At 44.1% G+C, this 20,094-nt stretch overlaps 1 protein-coding gene across 1 annotated transcript in view; it reads left to right on the plus strand.

The window, feature by feature from the left end:
• RELL1 (RELT like 1) overlaps nt 1-18,537 on the plus strand; it is a 369,210-nt gene extending 350,673 nt beyond the window's left edge. The window contains exon 8 of the mRNA XM_069631821.1: nt 17,645-18,537. The gene's annotated coding sequence lies outside the window, so the exon portion shown is untranslated. The remainder of the gene's footprint in view (nt 1-17,644) is intronic.
• The last annotated feature ends 1,557 nt before the right edge of the window (nt 18,538-20,094 follow it).

A 20,094-nucleotide genomic window follows, 5' to 3' on the forward strand; every position in this document is an offset into this window, starting at 1 on the left:
CCTCACTCCTGCCCTCCTTTCCTCTTCCTCTCTTCACCTCTGTATTCTTCTGCTCCTCAATATTTGTGCTTCTTCTTCCTCCTCTTTCCAATCGATTTCTTTCTTCTATCACTCTCTGCCTATTGTCAGATATTCTTTCTCTTGCTACATCTGCTCTCGTCATTCCCTGCTCTTTCTTTTATGTTCATCTTCCTTCAATCTTTGATCTCGTTTCCTATCCCTTCTATTTTGTTCATCCTCATCTTCCCTTTGCCTGACTTCCTTGATGCTTTTCCCATCTAGCTTGAGTAATATTTGCCCTTCCATCCATTTGTTCTGCCACGAGCATTACCTCGTCAGATTACTCCTTTTCTCCTTTCCATCTCTTGATGTCTTTCTATTTCTGTTGACACATTCAACTGTTCACTCTTTCCTCTCATGTATAGTCCTAAAAATCTCCCCTCTTCTCTTATTCTCCTCTGGACTATCGTCACTACTATAAGCGGGCCGTTTGTATATCGGATTACTATACCCTGCCGCTGCTTCACATCTTGCACACTAGCGCCTTTCTCTTCAGGTGAAGAAAGGGGACTTGACAGCTCACCACCTTCCTTCCTACATTGGCTAAACATCCACTCCTCAAGTGGCCTATCCTCTCGCTCTCTTCCTGGTACATTTTCCAGAGCTCTAAAATAGTTGGCCTTTTCTCCAATTTCTTCCCCATGTACGCAGCGTGCAAGTATGCGGTCATGTGTTGCAATACCGCTTTTACCAGCGATCCCCTTTGTGGCCACGGCATGAACATTTTATCTGCTGTGCCTTTTACCCATTCCGCACTATACTGTTTGAGCTTGGGCATGTGCATTGGCAGTGTATTGGTTAAGTGCATAATAGGAGTATTGCCCATGATGACAAGTCCCAATTGACTGTCAAGACTTACCAGATTTATTAAATGTTTTTCAAATCACTTTCTTTCCAATACTTCAAAAATATTAAATAGTGTGCATCATCAATCAGCGCTCAAACCTCTAGTCTCTCAATTAACTGTGTACCTTTGTGTCGGTACCAACCTCTTCACTAAGGTATTTGCTTATAGCTTCTCAATTATTTCACAATGATTTCACAACTTCTACTGCCTCTCCAATATTTCTACTTAACAGGCAAACGAGACAAACTAGCCAACTTTACACATTTACATAAATCTCTGATCATGCTTTTTTTTCTCTTCCTCGCCTCTTTATATAGATACCCTGTTATTGGGTGTGAGACATCACCTTATGTAAACCTGTTTACACATTGGTGTTTCTCTCAACTCCGACTGAAGTTTGAGATGTCTCCTGCTGAAGTCCCCTTAGGCCAGGTCTCTCTATCTCTACACAATATTTCCTATTACTTAACACATTCCCATTCCCTCAGTTTGCCATTCCCCTCAGTCTACTCACCATTCAGTTGTCAATTGGCTCAAGAGCTTCGGTATCGTCTCCTCCTCCAACCGACCACTTTGCCTTCCGTACCGCAGAGCGCCCGTGGAAACCAAACAGGGATTTCATCAAAGGGGGACCTGCCCACAGTCTCGACTCTACTTGCAAGTTTTCTATTCGGCTGCTCTCCACAGGAAACCCTGCAATCTTGCAGCTAGATGGCAGAGGATGTTCAATCGTCCGAAGCTCTGGCGACAAACTAGCTTGGATCAGAACCATCCGCAGTTCTACCACATGAGCGTTGGAGCCCTTTTTGGTAACACTTATGAAGTGGATGGGAGACAGAATAACTCTATTACCAAATAATCGAACCAACTCAGGAAGATGGCAAAGTCTTTCTGTTTTTCATCAATTGTCTGAAACGGACATCAACAGACATTCGCTCGAGCCCTCGGCGCAAATAACATAAAAACAATCTTTTATACAAAAAATTCATCATACTCGATGTCATACTATGTGGAAAAGGAGAACATCTAAGTATACTTTTTATAAGGGGTTGGGTTGTGATTGAGTCTCTACTATCAGGTGAACAACTTGTGCCCTCTTCTAGTGCAAGTTCTCCTCAACACTATTAAGAACGCAACTTATCATTCGCTCTCAAACTATAAGACTCTTTGTTATATGGCCCTCTACAATTGGTTGGCACGCTTGTGCCATGTCTGGAACATTCTGTTCATTTAGCAGCATGTAAGCTTATACCCAGGTGCTGTGAGGTGGTCTTGACTTTACCACCCCATCCAGTTAGCCCAACGTCTCATCACCCATGCCTTCTGCCATGATGATTGTCTTTGAACTCGGCACACATATCTTAGTTCTGGGACTGCATGCCCATCTCCATTTTAATTCTTGGCTCACGTAACAAGAGACCACGATCTGGTCCATTCTACAGTAATTAAATGTCTTTTAAACAAATAAACCTGGCACACATGGTGTTCTTTTTTTCTTCTCTTAACAAGGGAAGATTCAGCTTCTCACGTTCACTGCCTTTGAGAATAGATAACCAGCCTTGGCTTGCTCCGACTTTGATACCAGGCCAGACAACTTCACCGTCCAGGTCCACGGTCTTCACAAATTTCTTGCTGAGACACAGCTTTCAATCCTTCTTTCTCTGTGGGTTTGAGTTTACTAATATACAAGTCCAATGTCCAGTTTCTATATAATGGCGACCTTTCCTGCAGTCTATTTACTACTTATAGCCAGCTTCTATGGTTGCTTAATCTACTTGCGTTATTGCATCTGTACAGTGATTGAATTGGTTGCATTTTCTGCAGTGCTCTTCACACATGCAATCTCCTTTTCACATATGAATGCTCGCTCAATTCTTTATTTCGTCATCAGGGTTCTGTAAAGTCAATACATTTTCTTCAGCATATGTTCTCAGTGTGCCATGCTCATCTCTTGTGACGTCACTTGCTCCCCTTTCTCTCATTTTCATATGCGCTTCTCCATTAGATTTTCATCTCTTCGAGCATACATCTGGTATGGTTTTCTCAGTGGATAACTTTTCTCAAACACTCGTGGTATGGTCATAACTACTGGTGTCGGGCATGGTGCAGTCTCAGATTCCCAACATATTGGAAGGAGGGGGTGGGACTTCCTGAAGAGGCATTCAACTGTTCCTCTACACAAGTTCTTTGAATGAACCAAGAAAACTTCCACAGCGCATTAGGATCAACATAAATGTCTTTGTCAGGATACTTCTGCAACAGTTCATTATCCACTTGTTTTAACAGTCTTAGATGAATCTGCAACAGTTCACAGAAAACTTACTTCAGCAATATTCATTTGTCAGGATCATTCTGTAATTGTTTATTTATAACGAGCTTAATACCCAGAGTTTTTTAAGCGCGGATCCGGGGATCGAACTTGTGTTGCTCCGTGTTGTCTTGCTTCCATGGCAAGCACATTGCCACTGAGCTATCCTCCCGAGACAACATTTCACAAGAACATCTTAGTGGTTCTACCACTTCTTCAAAGCATTTTACCACATTACAGTACTTCAATAACTTCCACCTGGTCCACTCACCTGCCAGGCCTCCTACTACAAAGTTCTCTGCCCTGGTGCACCCTCCTGCCAGGACAGAATAAAACTATTAACTAGAAGTACTTCTGTGATAATGGTCAACTTCAAACAGGTTAGAAACCTTTGCTCTGCAACGTCAAGTTTAGGTATTTCTTCAGGGGAAACCAGAACTACACTGAAGCTGTTCGTTACACACTTGTGATTGCCACACACGATGCAGGCTATGCCTCACTCCTCCTAAATGCCTTTTATCAGAAGGGCAGCTCTCCTGTCACTCCTGTTTTCCAATGTCTGTATAGACCAAATGCTGACAATAATTCTTTCTCACTCCTTGGCTTTGGCAATGTGCGTTTAAGCCAGTTCCTCTTATGACCTCCTTTACATACGGGCAATATGTTTTAGACAATTGAATTCTTACTTGCCCCCTCCTGGCTTTGGCAATGTTGTTGCTTTATGTCTTGCCTTGGTATGATATGATGTGGCATTTATGACGCGCTTGTACACAAGTGTATCTAGGCGCAACGAGACAAGGCGGGGGAAACAAAGGGAGGACAAAATAACGATCTTACTAGGCCATGTGTCATGGTATGATTCTCATTTGGCTTTTGCAGTGTTTGTATTCTTTAAGGCATCCTGGAGATCCCTCACCAAAACCCTGCCTAAAGTCTAGCCCCAGCTGGCCAGGAGAAGGCAAACACTTCCCAATCCTGTTGGTGGTGGACTGCAGGAGCATCACCTGGGTGGAGACCAGGCCCAGGGTAGTGAGGAGACACAGTATTTTTCCTATAAAAAGGATACTCTTACCACCATGTCAGAAGAGGTTCTGGCTTATTGTCATTTTAACATACATCAACCTACTACTAAAACTGAAATGACAAATTCTAAGGTTGTAACACTGCAACATATTAGATCAAAAGAACACATCTTTTGCATCCCTAAAAACAAACCTCTTCCTCAATACCAAAGGTATGCTACAAGGGATGGTGTAAATATGGCCTTTTCTATACCATCTGTCTCTATTAACATTGAAAGCCACAATCCCTCTTCCAAAAATACTCGGAAGTAAAGCTACCCTTAAAAGTATAAAAGGTGGGAAAATCTAAATTCATTAAAGGGAACTACATGTCCCAGAATCCCCCAGGTACTGAGATGAAGAACAGGTCTTTAGAGGCATGTAGCAATGAAGGACCGGCAAGTAGGCCGAACAGCCTTTGTCAAGGTCAGGCAATTAACATTAAGGTCCTGCACCTGAAATCAATTGCCCCACCTGAGAGGCATAAAAGGCTGCAGCAGGAAGGGGGAAGAAAGAAGGAGCTGGGGAAGGAGCAGGAGCTGGAAGGCTGGCAGTAGTAGCAGAATGCGAAGAGCACAAGGCTGGCAGTTCATGAGGAAGTGTGATCACTTAAGGGGCGCCGGGACGATAGCAGAGTAGATTTCACCTGCAGGTTCTGAGGTTCACAAACCCTACCTTGCCGTGGCTGCACTGAGCGACATGTGCCAAGATTGAAGGTCTTCCCAGGTGCAGCTAGTAGCTGTAATTGCAGAGCCATGATCATGCTGATACCTGAGGCCTTTGTGCAGAAGCAAGCCGAGGGACTGGAGTGATGGACGCTCCCTGTGGTTGAGGCCAGACCGGAGACACCCTTACTGCAGAGGGGTGTGGGTTCCAAGAGTGCCTAAAGTAGTAGTCGTAGTAGAAGGAGGGAGAAGTCGTGAATGGAAGCAGCCCGCAACCGCAGTGTTCCTGGAGCTGGTGAGTGAAGCCCTGTGTTTAGGTTCACTGAAAAACCCTGCCGGTAACTGTTACCAGCTCAATTGTACCTTGCATAAGAGTAGGAGCGAGTAGAAGTTTTTAGTCAATGTATCTCGCGCACATCTAATGCAAGTCGGAGTGCTCGCATAAAATGAAAAGCTTTCCATTGCCCATTGTTTAACTGTATAACTTTACCGGAGTGGTTGCGTGTCTCCAATTAAGAATGGGAATGCTTTTCTTTTTCAACATGACTTTTTATTGGCATTTATAAATAACAAGAGCGTCACCATTCTTTGACATGCTGTTAAGGTATAACATAAAGAAAGATTAACATAACCTCAACTGAGGTGAAGAACAGGGGGAGGGGGGAGTACTCCAGGCGAGGGGTCGCAGCAGTCTCTGGTCAGTGTTACAGGGCACAAGTTCAGTGGTAGTGATGGGTTAAACAACCATTCTCACAGTCTGGGGGGCACCTAGACTATCAGACCATTTTCGTCAGCCAGCGGAGAGATGGTGGCTGCCTGGCTAGTCCAGGACATCTCTGCACATAGTCCAAAAATGGGGTCCAGATGTTATAAAACTTGTTTCTTTTGCTGAGGCAGAAGGCAGTGATTTTCTCAGCTGCGGCGATATCCCAATACTTTACCGACCATACAGGGATCGCTGGGCCCTCCAGAGGTGTGCATAGCATGACGATTGAGATTTTAGCTGCAGTCAGTAAGCGCGTGCAGAGATCTGCCAGATTGCCTGTCATCGGGAACTGTCCTTATCCTGTGTCTCCCAGCAGGACAATTCCCGGGTAGGGGAATGCTTTTCTAAATCACTCAAAGTTTGAACTAACTTTAACAAACTGTTAAAGGAATATTACAACAAAGAAAGGTTGCATGTTCACAATTGTGATTCCCGATCAGAGTCAAAGTATCACTCTTTTCTAATGAAAGGGAATGCAAGTGCTTACGGTTCTTTAAGTTGAAAATCTTCATCAAAGAGTGGTCACGTGTATCTACAACTGTTTTTCTTGTGAAGCTTGAAACTTGTAACAGCCAGAACAAGTATTCTTTAAACGTACAGGTTTCTGAATTAAAAAGAACACATAGCCCCCAAAGCCCTTAGGTGAATCCTTTCTATAGTGAAACTAGACCCATTGAAATCTAACCACCTGTATTCTGGAGTTGTTAAACTTGTTATAATGGTGAGGTGTCCTCAGATACAAGAGTGACAAGGTTATCCAAAACTGGAAGAGTGGAAATACAGCTTCAGGGTAGCTACTGGACCCAAGAAGGTGTGAATAAAGCTGGGGAAGGGAGATGGGAGCCTGTTAAAAGATAAGTCAACAATATGTAATGCTGAGACGGTTGAAGTTCAGAGAGAAGCAGTCTGGAAGCAAATGCAGATTATATTTGTGGCAGTAACACAGACAGAAGAGGGAAAGAGTCTGCCTTTTCTCATAACATAGGAACGCAGAGTGCCTTGTCTACCTGTGGAAGTCGAAGAGTCTTATCTTTAAATTGCCTAACCATCATAAAATGCCAAGTTGAAGCAGGAATATCAGAACTGTGGTTGTCTATAATACTGTCAGTGAATGTTGTATTAATGGTGGTTGAAGCAGTGGCATACTATAGAGCTAAGGAGCCCGCCTCCACAGTTACAGTAGAAGAAGGGAGTTGTCAAGAAAAAGCAACAGCCTAAGAAGAAGCACCCTGACACATTATATCAAAGACACTACAGAGGTTATAAACACATGGACAGTTGTTGAAGGAGAAGTGCTCCTTTTATCTTTGAACTGTGTCAATACCATCCTGGAAAGAGGATATCCAGGATTACCATTGGTGCTGTTATCTTTGCTGGAATTGGAAGGGGAACTTTTCAATGGGAAAGCTAAAGAACTGTTACCAGTGGATTTGTGTTTGGGTGAACTTTTGTTTATTTTGGAACGTTCAAGAACGAATTCAAGACTTTACTTTAGCAATAAACCCCGAGGCGCAGGGGCATTACTGAATCAGGTAATGCCCCAGGGCCCAAATAAAATGGGTGCCATGGAAAGGGAGAAGGGACTATAAGTAGTCCCTTCACCCTTTTCATGGCGGCCATTCAAAAAATAATAAAAATATAAACAAAGAAAATGGCAGCCATGGAAAGGAGAGAAGGGACTACATGTAGTCCCTTCTTCCTTTCCATGACAGCCTTTTGCGGATCGGGAGCGGACGCTCTGGGGACAGAAGTGTTCCCAGCACGTTCGCTCCCGAAATTAACCATTAAGCAGGTAAGTGGGGGGCGAGGGCAGGTAGGGGATTGTTTGGAATTGGGGGGAAAGTAGGGGGGGGAAATACTTAACTTGATCCCTGGTGGGGGAAGAGGGCAGCCTAAAGCAGCGTGGTGGCTCAGAGCAGGGATTACCCCGTTCCGAGCCTCCTCATTGGCTGAGTGTCTGCCACACCCCCCTGCCTGGTAAAGGAGGAACGTAGTGGGGAGAAGGATTCCAGGGATTCTCGCTCGGGTGTAAAGCCCCGGTGAGGGCCAATGAGATTGCTTGTTTCAAACTCATTGTCCCTCGCCGGGTACTCACTTTCTTTATGAACACTTGGAGATATTGACTTTGGACAATCCTGGGAAAGGGACCTACCCAGGTCAGGTGAAGGTCATCCAAGTCACTGGTTGTTTGGTTTTCATTTTTTTTATGTTCAATCTTTACTTTGAATGTTTAGTGTGAGGGCCAGTTGTGTGTATGCTAGAAGAAATCCCCTTTGTACTTGAGTAGGCAGGGCACTCCCTGGTAGAGTAGGTTTAGTAAGGGTTTATTTGCACTCTGTTATTAATAAAATGTCTAACATTGAGAAAACCATAAGCATCTGTCCGCCTTACATTGCTGACCCCTCACAATTGGTTTCTCAAATTATTGCCCTTTCTTTATACTGGTCTTTAATCTGTCCCACATGATACAATCACACCCTTCTGGTCTGAGGGATACATTCTTGTTCTGCCACTTGCTTCATTTTAAACCAACTTAGTTTGTAAAAGGGTAATCAATGTCAGTTCGGTATTCAAAACAATCTTTCTTGCCCCACTTTACACGGTTACACTGTCTATCTGCTTATGCTTACAGAGCCTGGACTTGAGTGCTTCTGTGTCACAATCTACTCATGAACTCACCGGGCCTGGCATGCGTGTCTGTTTGCTTCACTGCCTCCAGGTCCTCTGCTTCTGCTTTCCTGCGTGGCTGGGCATCGCCTTCTCAGCGTCCCGCTGCCCACGCTTGTCCGAAAAGGAGCTCTCCTTGCTCCCACAGCTTCCCGGTGCTTGCCTGCCACTGGAGCCTGTTTGACAAATGGAAAAGCCTTCAAATTGCACACTTCTCGCTGTGCAACCTGTGCAGCTGTGGTCCTCAGGGGGAGAGCTGTTACGCCCAATGCTTCCTGCTGCACAACCTCTGCAATTAAGGTCTCGGGCAGCAGAGACCCTCCCAGTACCGACATTCGTTCGGTACACAACAGTGGTCCCTACGTCTCTGCTCTCCTCCGTCTGCTTCTGCTGCCATGTGGAGGTGCCACAATTACTCCACCTTCTGCTACTACTCTTCTCCATGGCCTGCACCTGAGGGGGCCTTTTACGCCTCCCAGTCTCCCTCAGGTGTAGTTCATTACCACTTATAGGCTGCAATTTGCAGTCTCGTGCCTCTGCAGCCCTCTTCCTCGCCCCAGTACTTTAGGCATTATGGGACTTGAGTCCACAATGTCAAAATCAGTTTTTCGAGTGGAAATATCAATACCAAGTTCTTTTCTCTTCTCATGTATACTCCTTAAAAAAGTATTCTAAGATTTAAAGAAAGGATTTGGCTTTACAGAGGAATGAGAGTTTTCATGGTCTAAATTGGTAATATTTAAAAACTCCTCTTTTAATACTCTGGAAGTCATAGGAGCTTTCATCACTATTGATATTAGTGATTTTAAAGGGAGTTTTCTTACTGCAAATACATAACGGATTATGATTGTTTTCACCTACCTCCGATAGTTAGCTTGGGAAAATAACAGCTCTCTTTCACAGCAAGCCATTACAGAGTCTGGCATCGGTGATGTGTTCCTTCCTTAGGCAAGACAAATACTGTGTTTCACTCAAATATCCTCCTGTTCTTCTGGGGCGCTTCTCCTCCCAGGTCATCCTCTTGGCTAATACCATCCCCGACGGTCAGGATCAGGAAGTGCCTGCCTTTACATGGCCACCTGGGAGCAGACTTTAGGGAAGGTCTTTGGGAGGACTCTGCAGGATTAATCACAGAAAGAGCGAAGAAAGTTCACTTGCCTCTGCATCAGAGGTTGTTGGGCAAGATTGTATGCAGTACCCTTTGGGAGACTACACCAACCTTGTCCTCCTGGCAATAGGTAACCCAACCTTTGGTATACGTCTATACTACACAGTTTGATAGTGTGGCTGAGCAACCAGGCTTATCTCAAGAGGGGTCAGTGTGAGCAGTAGGGTATTTACACAGTATTTTACAAGTATTAAAATAAACTCTTACACTCAAGGTTTCTTGATTAAACAATTATTGATTTATTTAACAGTCAGTTGAATAAGCCTTCTTCAGAAGGGAGCAATATATAAGTAACACAAAAATGCACTTCAAAATACACACTCTTAATTTCTCTAAATTAGCAAGTACCCATTTGGGATTGCACACAGATGATTCTGTAAGAGGATTCAATCCAGCACTACAGCTAAGTCAATGCCTAGTCTGGGATACTGAATGGAAACCCTTATTGATATATCTTTATGTCCAGTTCATGAGTTCTGGATGGCTACCCCTATATAACACCCCTCTCTTGGAACCCCCCTGGCCCCACTGAGCCAAGAAGTAGTTCTGTTTTGCAAGTTTAAACGATATATTTGAGAATGTAAACAATATATATATATCACACTTTATAATAATTAATAATTAATATCACACTTCAGAACATGAGCAGTTAACAACAATGGGTAATGTTCTACTAATAAACTGATTTGATTACCCAGGAGTAGTATAAAGGATGAGGTAGCACGCTTGGGAATAGGAACAGAAGAATAAGGTGGTAGAGAATGCTTTATCTAGTTTCAGATGGATGCAATGTTGAATGAAAATGCAATACAGAAAATACTCAATATGATTTCAACAAAACAATGTAATCACTTTTCTCTGGCAATCCACTCCCCCCCTTATGCAATATAAGGAAATGAAGAGGAGAGCACACAGTTCTTAGAAATGCAATCAAATGTAATTCAGTTCACCCCAGCAAGCTTAGACTACAGAAGTTTGAAACACAGGCCCAAAATGCTTTTATATGTGCTGGCAATGAAGTGAGGAATATGCTGAAAATGGTTTTAATTCCCTTTAGGAGGTTCAGGGTGAGTGAAATATACTTGGGATGAGTTCAGGCTCACTTTAGCAAGGATCTAGGAGTAACTAGCAGGTTAAACGAATTTTTGGCAAAGGAAAGCAAGGAAGCTGCTGTTTTCACACGTGGCTGGATTTTTAACCAAATCGCGAATCGCGGCAAAATTCGCGAATGCGTGAATCACAATTACGGCAAAAGTATAAGGAGTAGCAAGTCGGTTCTAAGCTGAGATTCTAAGCTTTCAGTGGAAAGTTAAACCAAGTTCCTAGCCCAAACGGTTCCAGAGATACGGACGATTAAATAAAGGTAGTTTTTCGGATTTGAAATTTTAAAAGTTCAAAGCGACAGGTTACAGCTTGCAGCTAGAAAATGACAGGTGACAGTTGTACTTAGGTTAAATAGATTGAATTATATTATATTAAACTAAGGGATAGGTTCTGAGTTTTGCTGAGTACTCACAAGAGATTTTGGACAGGAAGGCGACTTTGTCACGGATCCGGTCACTGCGCACAGCACTTCACAGCGATCTGGTCTCCGGTTCCGAGTACAGCTCTGCTTTCTGGGTCACCGGCACTGCTCCTGGATCTTGGGTTCTGCTGTTCTGGTCTAGCACCGGTCTGCACGGCTCCTGGTCCCGCTTTCTCCGGACACAGCGCTGATCTGCACGGCTCCTGGACACTGCTACCGGTCCCGGCAATGTTCTAGGCAGGGAATTCAAACAGCTCGCCCGGCTGTTGATAGTCTGCAAATGATTTTTGGGGCCTGCTGACAAATACTTTTGCTTGCAGTGAGCCTTCTTGGTTCAAAGTTCTGTAGTCTCTGTTTAGCTTGGAAGTCTAAGTGTAGGATCTCTGTGTCATGATCTCTGCTTCCAAAAGGTCAGGGTTTTCCCAACTCCCTTGGAAGCAGATCCATAACCCAGGTTCCGAGTGCCAACCAGTCCCAATTGGGACCTTTTGGACCCAGTCCTGGCGCCAGTGGCACCAGGCTCATAAGTATGCCCAGTCCCAGCGCTGGAAGCGCCGGGCTCATAATGCTTGGGTGGACTTACCTGCAGCAGACCATGCTGCTTACTTGCCTGCCAGTTGAGCCTCTGATCCTCTTCTGTTTGGAACTACTTTTCCTGTTGGGTGGGGCAGGAGCCACTCCCTAGATTCAGAACACTGGAACTCTTCTGGAAAGCAGGAACTCTTTTCTTACCTAAGCGTGGCTGTGGAAGGAGACACCTAAGCACTACAGGAGGCTATTTAAACCACACCCGATGGATGAATCTTGCTTTGCGTTATTCTGCATCCTCTGCAGCAGAACGCTCATCGTGTCTTCTGCATCTGATCCTGGGCCTAAGGAAAAAGGCTTACCATCCTGAATCCAGTCTTCAGGAACACCTATAAAGACAAGAAAGAACAGGTTAGCATTACGGTCTTCAGTGACAGCTCTTCACTTACCTGGTCCATCGGCTGTCACCAACGCCTCGCCCTGCATTCCGGCATCTGAAAGACAAAGGCTTACCTACTCTTCGTGCGCTCCGGAGGTCTTCACACTGCATTCCGGCATCTGAAAGACAAAAGCTTACCAACTCTTTGCACGCTCCGGAGGCCTTCGGCGCTGCATCCCGCATCTGAAAGACAAAACAAGGTGCGTTTAAAGACATTGGGGAACTTTAATACTCACGTGCCATTACTCCTTTCCACATCTAACCCAGTGGGTATTCCGGCACCCTGCAGCCGCTCCGAACTTGTACCTGCAAAATAAAAAGACAGTTAGAGCGCTTCGTGAAGCAGGCAACAAGCGCTTACTTACGTGCTTCCAGGCGCTTCTATTCATCACACGGGCTCCATCTTCAACTCACTTCAGCCCGTCATCCGCCATCGCCGGAACCCTACAAAACAAGAAACATCATTACTAAAGACTTTAAAGACATTAGAATTACTCGAAACTTACTGTTCGTGCAGTAAACGACGGACAGCAGTCCTCTGAAGTCAAGAGGCCTGCTCCCCTTATCCAGTGAAGAAACTGGTTACAGCACCCTGCCCCGAGGCAGATGGAGAGCACGGCGTTCACTTACCTAAGGTGAGAGCGTTAACCTTTGGGGTTCTACAGGAGAAGAGAAGGGGAAGAAGAGAGAGACATTCAATAACCCAGTTCCTTACTCCCATATTTTCTATCTGCAGACATCTTACCCTTCAAGTCAGACATACAGTGCACAGAGGTCCAGCCCAAAGAGCCAGCCGTGTGTTACACATCACCTTTGCAGATACGGTATACGCCCAGTCAAGACCGGCGCCTCTATGGGAATCAGTTGAGCGTTACACTCTGGATGTGAAGTCGTCGGTCAGCATGCTCCGCAGCAAATGGAATTGAATGTCTCTACCTGTCCCAGCAGTCTCTTTTTATGTGTTTTGAAAGTGGGTGGAGAGGCTAGCTTTCTAGGCCCAACCCCTTCAGAGTTCTGATAGGTTGGAGAATTCTTTGCGTTCTCACTGGAGAACAGGATTGTGTGTCAGAATGATGTCATTTAATGGCTTGCAGAAAGGACACTCCCCTGTCAAATTACACACAAATCTATATTTGACCTAAAGACATATTTCATAGATACACAGTGGTTTGAAATTACATGCACCCATCACGGATCACATGAGGTATACTCTGTTCAAACTCTGATGTTTCTAAGAGCTCGCATTCAGAACTGGCAACATTTTGCGTTTTTTAACTGGTTTTGCAACATTGGTTTTTCATTAAAAATTATACACATATACACGGCCTGTCCATACATACTCCAGTAAATTCCCATGTCTCTAGCTTAAACACAGAGTCTGTGGTGTCAATAAATAGCAGGGTTTTGCCCCAGAACATCACACAAATTCCTAACGCGTCTTAAAACGTGCACCGAAAAATCACAAGAATTATGGTATCATTTAAATAATTTTGACAAGTCCGCACCATGAGTTATACATCTTTCTTAACATCATATTCTGGCCAACAGGGGTGTGGCTTCCCAGGTCACATGGTGTAGAAACCAGTTTATCCAGTTTCTGCCAAGCTCAGAGACCCTGCCCCTCCCAGCTTCTGCCAAGAGGAAGCTATTTTACAGCCCCCCAATAAACCCTCTGCCTGGGTCCTTTGTTTAGTCTCTAGCAGTCCCTTGGTAATTCAATCAGAGAGGGGTAACCTCCCCTCAGAATGCAGCCAGGCCTGAGAACTGCTGTGGATCCAGTTTCACTCCAATTGGGGGGAAGTTGTCAGGCAGAATTCAGTTCCTTTAAGCCAGAATTTAGCTAACATGTCACTTTTTGTTCCCAGTTTAAATCAAACATACAATTTTTACATATGTAGCTAGAATGCTGATTCTAAGTTCAAAACTATGACATTTCAACAGTGACAAACTATGTGACACTCAAAAGTAGGTCACTCAGTTAATTTAAACATTTTCGATTTTTGGTAGTTTTAAATCCAGTTTCAGTTAGGCTGCTGCAGACCTGCAGAGCTCAGCCAGTCTTGTTATGAACATTGTTTTGGGTCTCTTCAACTTCCCAGATTTTGTATGCACACATACTTCATTCTGCCAGATGTCTGCTGGTGTTCAGTGAGATTTTTGGATGTGTTGCAATGTTTGAAAATAGGCATTTTGAGCTGGCATTCAGAGAAACCCAAGGTAATTTTAAAGCGTTTTTGAGCTAACAGGCGCTGCTGTTTTACCTTTGGCACCCATTCCACTCATGGCACCCTGGCCCATCATGCTCGCACTGGTGGGTGGCAAGTTAGGCAGCCATTTTGGTGTGCGCACAAACTGCGTGGTTCTCCTGGATTTTGGCGCACATGTGGGCTTTTTGGCCATCTTGGATTTTCTAAGCCCACAGCACCAACTGTTGCAGCATGATAGCTCAAACGTGGGTCGGGACACCCAACAATTCCTACACCCTGAGGTGACTTAAATAACTAGGACACTGTGGACATTGATATATCACTGGCACATTTAGAGCAATACTGAGTTTGGTGTCAAAGAAAAGGGTTTGGGAATAAAACAAAGGTTACACAAATATTCTTAAGCAGGCAAGTACCTTTGAACCACCCAATGCAAAGTAAATTAACTCTTTCCTGGAGGAAATGTCAAGCACAAAGTCATAGGTAAGAAGAGTCTTTCAGGGAGCCAGACCAGCCAATGTTAATTGAGCAAAAGTCTAGATGAGCTGAAGCACTTCTTGCAAGTAAGTAAAAGTCTTGTACAATGTTTTAGAAGTCTTTGTAGAGAAAATAGAATCACTGTAGGGCCACAAGCCGGGAAGCTTGTGAGGGGCAAAGCTGCAAGCAACTCTGCAAAAGCAACCAAGACAAGTCTCAACTGAGAACTAACAAGGCTACACGTCAAGAGGTAAATCCCCTTAGTTTTACAGTACCTTTGGTTAGAAGAAATTGGTTCCAGCTGATTTCTGTTCCTGTGTAGGTCTGCAGATCCTGTTGTTCCTTGGCCTCACTCATGGGGACAAGAGGGAGGACGTCTGGGAACTCCTGCACTACGAATTGAAGGTCTGCGGCAGCAATGGGCAAACTTCAGATCAGCGGAACTTTGTGGTTTCACCTCTTTGCGGTTCTCGCAAATGGCACCACCGTGGTGCTTGGATACCACTATGGACTTTCCTCGCATCAGGGGTCCAGCACTCCGTTGAGGTAGATCAGGCTTGGTCATTCCTGCTTCCTGGGAGTCCGGAGGATGTTCCTGGACCTCGGGTCTGACTTAAAGGCACTTACTCGATTCTGGTGTTCCTCTCCCTGGCATTTCAGTTCCTGCAGCAGCATTGGAAGTTCAGCCAGCTCTGAGAGGATTATCCAGATGAGCTCGTTTTGGGGTCGATTGGTCCCACCAACCCAAGGAGAGAAGTCGTCCTTTGCAGGTCTTCTCTAGCTGAGGCGAATTCGGAGCTTCGGCACTGGAGCAGAGCTTCACTGGGCAAACCAACGGTCCAGGAGTTGCAGCAGGCGTCTCTTCCAAGTTCTTTGTCGGATTCGTCCAGTGGTCGACTCTGCCTTCCAAGCAAAAAGCCTTGCCTTTTATACAGGTTTCTCCCATTCATTCGCAACCTAGTTGTCAATCACACAGCTGGGTGGCTGTCCTCCAAGGACAGCCCTCCAGCCAATCGCCCTTTGGTGCATTCCTGTAACCAAAGAGACTAATCACAGGGAGTTTTGGGGACCTCACTCACTTCCTGCCCTGCTAGACTAGCTGGAGCCAGAGGCAGGCTTCACTTGTGAATCCCGCCAAAAACAAAACGAACCAATGGACCAAACCGGGTTTGGCGCGCAGAGTAAATCTCAAGAACAACCTTTCCAACAAGAAATGGCGACAAAAGACTGTGGCCGTTTTGACGAAATGGGCACCCATGGGTGTTTTACTGCAGCTGCAATTGCAACCCATGGTAAAAACACACAATGGTAGGAAAAAGTAAACCACTGCCACCAGCCATTAATTCTAGAAAGGGTAACATAAAAATGTTACATGAGAAACTTGACAAAGGGGATACTAAGTAACTCCTCCAGCACCCTATTGTAAGTTGGTGTCTGCTGGGTCTAGAAAGTTACACCATGTAAGTAAAGTCAATTTCACTTTCCTGCTCTTGGAAACAGTAGTTTCACCAAGAGAAGGTATTTAAGAGACTTTCCTGTGTCACTGCACTGAAGGTGCTGTGTGTCACAATGTAAAGATGATGCCAATGGAGTTTGTCAGACTCCAAAGTCAAAATAAAAACAGAAAACACATAGTTAAAAGTACAAAGTCCCAAAGTTCAGCAAAAGAGCTGGGGGTCTCTAAGGTGGGAGGAAATTAGCGCTAAAATGAAAACTCACCCTAACAGAGTTTCAGCTGCGGATCGCCTCCGGATGTTGCTGGACGGCGGTCCCTCCCACCAGAGGCACGATCATGTCACAGGACATGAGAAGCCCTCGCCAGATCTCTCACCAGCTGGGAATTTCCGCTATATCAAGGAAGGCAGCTCACCAGGACAAAGCACCATCTTGTCCAACGCTGCAGGGCCCTGTTACATGACTTCCCAACAAAAGACTCTCAATGGTGTTGCCATCCATCCTCGGGCCGGCATCCTGCATTATGTGGTGGGGAAAGGATGAATCATGTGACCATCTGGCCCGCCATGCCCCGTTCTGCTGAGATCTCGATCAAGCATGTTTTGCTCAGTACTTGGCCAGGCCACGCCTCTGTTGCTGGTTTTAAGTAGCAGGTCTGGTTATATTGTCTGGGCCCTGTGTCCTTTCCCCGAGCTCTTGATTTGGGGTTTTGGCTGCTGGATGTCCTACTTGGGCTTTGCTTCGTTTTCCTCCTGGTTCATGTCCGCTGGTGCATTGGGCATTGGGACAAAGATTTGCCCAGAGCAGGGACGGACCACGCTATTATAATAGGGATCATAACCGTATTTCCATAATATCAGTGCATTGTTGATGCTTCACTTTATCTTACATTCAAAAACACCTCACAAGCATATATTTGCACTTGTTTCCTAAATTACCTGTATTCCGTGCAGGAGTATCCGACCAGGTCACTATGAGAATATTTACTTTGACCTCCCTCTGGGGCAGAAGACGCCGACTTTGTATCTCAACTGCAGTATTCATTTCCTACTCAAGGTCACTATTTGGCATCTTAAAACAGTTGCTTTACTACAGGATGGTTGTGTGAAAAAGTACTATTTAAATTCCTACTAATTGGACCTTATTTCCCTAACAATCACAAGTCATTGTTTGTTTCTTGGCAGTCGCCACTGCAGTAGGTTATTTGGAATGATGCATGTGCTTCATTTACACGGCCATCCATGTGCTTGTCTGCGTTGATCACAGTGTACCAAAAATGGGAACTTGTCAGAGGCGCGAGAAGTCGATTGGCAATTAAGATCATTTATTTATCGATTTCTTTAGGTTAGTTGGACGATAGCTCATATTTATTTTACGTCTACACAGTGACTAATCCAGTGTTAAGAGCAAGCATGAGTGAGCAATTTCCATATTTTTTCTTCAAATGACATTTATTGAACTTGTCTTGCAGATATCCATTTTAATGGGAGATGAAACATGGCAGCTTTTCAGCGATCTGGAAGTGAAGAGCAGCATTTTAAAGAATGAGAACATTTGAATAAGAATTTATGGAAACTAGGACCAAAAACATGCAGCAGCCAAAGCATTGAAGAAAAAACAGCCACAACCTTTAAGAACTTTTATGAACTGTGTACAAAGAGCTCCTATTATAAGTCTCAAACCTCTGAAGAGTTGTGTGATAAACTTTTATACTGCCCAGAGTGCTTTCAAGATTGTAAATGCACTGTACATATCCATTATTTACAGTATAATTCCAACACATTTAGGTGGTTGTCTCCAAATGTATACCACATTCCTGAGATGAGAGCATGCTGCCATTCAAAGTGCCTTTCTGCTGATCCCTCACATCTCCACAAATATAAGCCAAAAGGTGATGTTTCGCGCTAGGTGGCTGTCGTGTGCTGATGCTTTGAAAATCCTGGAATTGGCCCAAACGAGGAGTATAACTTGAGCAGTTAAGATTTCAAAATACCTGTTGTGGCAAAAAAGTAAACGGCTACACTGCTCAGCCACAGAACCGGTAACAAGAAATTGTCTGCGTGTCACAAAATGCAAGGGACACACCCTGATGGAAATAAAGCGAGGTGTAACTGAAGCCATGACGGGTTTATCCGTATAACAGTGCTGCATCTCAGAATGTTCGCTAGTGTAAATAGCACATACCAGACTACATCTGTAAGTCAAAATCATTTCCACTGTCACAAATGCTGCTTGCTGGTGTAAATATTGTATGTGCCAATTGAGGGCGTTTAGTGTAATTTACTTTCACTATTCTTAAGACGCTATACAAAGATTCTTGAAATGGGTGTGTACTATTAAAACGAAGCCCAGACCGTTAATACATTTCTGCCTGGCTACTTCCTCTTTCTCTGTCAGAGCATCTCACGGTTGTAAAATGCCTGTTGGTTTAGGTGCGACTAATGAGGAACAGCACACACAACGTTGAAGTCAGTGAAAAGTGTTGCTTTTCAGGCGGCATTTGCACATTGTGCAACTCTGCTCTTATGTGTTATCTTTTGCCATGCAGTTTTCTCTCACTTTTTTGGACCGCGAAATTGCATGAGCACCCTGTTCGCGATTTGCCACATTTCACACAATCCTCTGAGAGACTTGCATGTACAGTACACGATGCAAAAGCCTTGCATCGCGCATAGTATGCACCCCGTACCGCAACTGACACCTTACTATGGTTACTTCATCGCTTCCACACTGAATAAGGAAGGCATTCTTTTTATCTTTTGCTTGTATGGATTTTATACATTTCTTTTTTGAATCCGTTTCTAAATGATTTTTTTTATTTTCCCAATCCCAAAACGTTTTTGCCCTTCATAGTTTCCGAATATTATTATGCAAGCATATTTTTTATTTACCTTTTAATTGCAAAAAGTTACAAAATGAAGCCGCCATCTGGTTTGTAAAACACTTGCATAGATAGGGATGCCTAATTTGTGTTAACCAGCTCTTTAGTTTTTCATCACTCCCACTGGATCCTGCTCTCTCATATTTTGTCATTTGTTATGGACGGTGTGCAGTCATAATGTCGAATTAATAAAGTCGAATTACAAAAATGTCGAAAAAAAAAGTCAAACAATAAATTTGAATATTTTATTTTCTTATTTGTGTTTTTTGGGTTCCGTGAGTAAAAAAAAAAAGGGGTAAAACAAAAAAGGGGGGGGGGGGTTTGGGGGAAACACACCCATTTCGAATAAAAAATGTAGTAAAAAACAAATTTGAATTTTTTGTTTTCGACATTTTTTTTTCGACTTTGACTTTCGATTTTATTGAATTCGATTTTATGACTATAAACTGTTAGGGGCTATTGGAGGTACATGCCACAATGTAGCCAGTTTCCTACCTCAACCACAATACCGGATTCCTCAAAAGGCAGTGAATTGCTCATGGATGGACCACCTCTTCTTTTAGCCGTACTCTGCACCTGCGTTAACGAATTGGAAGAGACACATTTGAGTATGCAAGTTTTACTCCGCTATATCACTCCACTTCATCCTGTTATCTTCATGAGCAGTGAAAATCAGCCAGCTATTGCTACATGTTCCAATGTTTGTCCCCCATTTCTGATATTCATATTGGGTAGAAATCCTCCTACCAAGGAATGCCTTTTTAGGTAAGGGTAGGTTCACGATGTCTAGCAGTCGTACTTGGGATAGAATTATCTTTTCTTTTGCACTTGGAGCGGGTTCACTTATTCTGTGACTGATTATTTTTCTCACACAGCTATCCTTTATTTTGGCAGCCCCTTTTTTGGGGGATTATGAACAATCGATAGAAGCACCCCATGCTTTTATAATGCAAGTTTGTGTTGTGTTCTTGTGATGTCACACATTTCAGAAATGTAAGATGCCGTGTGCCAGTTTGTAATTTTACCCTTATCGTGTCTTT

The sequence above is a fragment of the Ambystoma mexicanum genome, chromosome 6q (genome assembly GCF_040938575.1).
Source record: "Ambystoma mexicanum isolate Mex_15411 chromosome 6q, UKY_AmexF1_1, whole genome shotgun sequence".
In the NCBI taxonomy this organism is placed as follows: Eukaryota; Metazoa; Chordata; class Amphibia; order Caudata; family Ambystomatidae; genus Ambystoma; species Ambystoma mexicanum.